Here is a 2,057-nt window from a genome sequence, read left to right as displayed (position 1 = left end):
TATATATATATATATATATATATATATATATGTATATTTGAGGCATTAGCAAATGTAGCCAGCCTTGATACTTTCTGGAGATTATCCTCTATAAAAGAAACTCAAGGTTTTGAGTTTGAAATACCATTTATCCACTTTAAGGACCTTTGTCAAGGTAATTAGATGAAATATAAATAAATATAAGAACCAACATTAACTTAATGCTTTACAGTTTACTTAATGTCTTCCTGTAGGCATCATATTTAAGAAAGGGAAGAGATGTATGATTTTTAATTTTTTATAGTTGAGGAAGCAGAGGTCCAGATAGTTTAAAAAGTCTTGTTTAAGGTCTCACAGCTGTGAAGTTACATGATTGCAATACAAATAAATTTCGTTTCTCTTTCAACTATGTATCTGGAATGGTTTAGCACTTGCCATTTATGGAATATTTTCATATTTGCATATTTATTGTATTCTTACAGTAGCCCCAGAAGGTTATGGTGTGCAGCATTTAAGAATATGGACTTCAACATCAGATTGACTTGGTTCAAATTCTGACTCTGCCCCTTACCATGTGACCGTAGACAAGGTACCTCACCTCTTTGGGTTTCAGTTTCCTTAGCTCTAAAACAGGATTATAATTATATCTATCTCACAGGGAAAAGGGAGGATGTGTTAGTATTAATAAATTAGATACTCTGAGAAAAACACTTGGAACAGTGCATGGTACAAAGTAATATATGTGAGTTTTTACACTCAGTGTATGCTAGTTCTTACATAGAGAAAGGATTATGTCCATTTTACAGATAAAAGGACTGTGGCTTCAAGTGAAATGACTTACCTATCGAGCTGGAATCCAAACTCAGTTCTACTGATTCACAGTCTGTTCCTTACTACACCAGCTTGTGCTATGAAGAAATCTAGGTTTTACTGAATTCTATTCAAGTTGTAGCATTATATATAGACAAGGGTTCTACATCAGGTGTCCATCTGTGAATTTCAGGGTTTCTGAAAACCCTCTAAAATGGTACAGAAAATACCTTAGTATATTTTTCTAGAAAAGAATTCATATCTTTCATCAGATTCCTGAGAAAGTCATAAAGGTTAGGGGCTACTGATTGTGCAGTAGTACGGCATAATATTTAGGACTCTAGGCTTTGGAACTGCTTGAATTCAAATTACAAATATAACACTATAAGCTCTGTGACCATGGACACTTTGGTTCATGGACAAGTTCTCTCTAACTTTATTTTCTCATCTTCAAAAGAAGCATGATAATTTGTAAGGATTAAATTAATTAATATGTATACAAACACTTAAAACACTGCTTGGCAATAACAAGCTCCATAGAAAGATTTCTGTTATTATAATTGTTATGATCAGGGGATGTTTAAATCCACCTGTTTGGAACCGTAACCATTCTCTCAATAGCTTTGAAGATGATCCTCAATGACCCCAAACTCCTGACTTAACATCATTGTGTAATCCCCTACTCTTGAGTGGATTTACTGATCAGCTTCTAATGAATCAAATATGGCACAAGTCATGGGATGTCACTTCTGATGTTAGGCTGTAAAAAGACTGCATTTTCTGTTTTAAATGTTCTCTTTCTCTTTCTCTTGGACAGCTCACTTTAGGGAAAGCCACCTGCCATATTACCACGTAGCCCTGTGGAGAGGTCCATATGAAAAGAAACAGAGAGGCTTCTGGCCAACAGTCAGCAAGGAAATGAGGCTCTCAATCTAATAGTCCCAAGGAATAGAAGCCCACATGAGTTAGCTTGAAATCTTTTCTCCAGTCCAGTTTTCATACAAGACTTCAGACCCAGCCAAAAACTTGGCTGCAATCTCATGAGAGAACTCAAGCCAGAGGCATCTAGCTAAATTTGGCCCAGATTCCTGACCCACAGAAACTGTCATATAATAAATATGTATTATTTTAAGCCACTAAATTTGGTGGTAACTTTTACACAGTTATATTACATATAATAGAAATGCAAAGTACTTTCTAGACATTATCTCATTTAGAACTTACAACCAACCTACCATATAGGTATCACTGTACTGATTTATTGAGGA

At 35.0% G+C, this 2,057-nt stretch overlaps 1 protein-coding gene across 1 annotated transcript in view; it reads left to right on the top strand.

Moving 5' to 3' along the window:
- The window catches only part of LOC121043740 (uncharacterized), a 38,139-nt gene extending 37,576 nt beyond the window's left edge, over window positions 1-563 (top strand). Inside the window, exon 5 of the mRNA XM_040495748.1 lies at window positions 462-563. The gene's annotated coding sequence lies outside the window, so the exon portion shown is untranslated. The remainder of the gene's footprint in view (window positions 1-461) is intronic.
- The last annotated feature ends 1,494 nt before the right edge of the window (window positions 564-2,057 follow it).

This window comes from Herpailurus yagouaroundi, unplaced genomic scaffold (genome assembly GCF_014898765.1).
Source record: "Herpailurus yagouaroundi ecotype Mexico unplaced genomic scaffold, PumYag 187, whole genome shotgun sequence".
In the NCBI taxonomy this organism is placed as follows: Eukaryota; Metazoa; Chordata; class Mammalia; order Carnivora; family Felidae; genus Herpailurus; species Herpailurus yagouaroundi.
The sequence above is the reverse complement of the archived record's forward strand: the minus strand, read 5'-3'. Positions and strand labels throughout refer to the sequence as shown.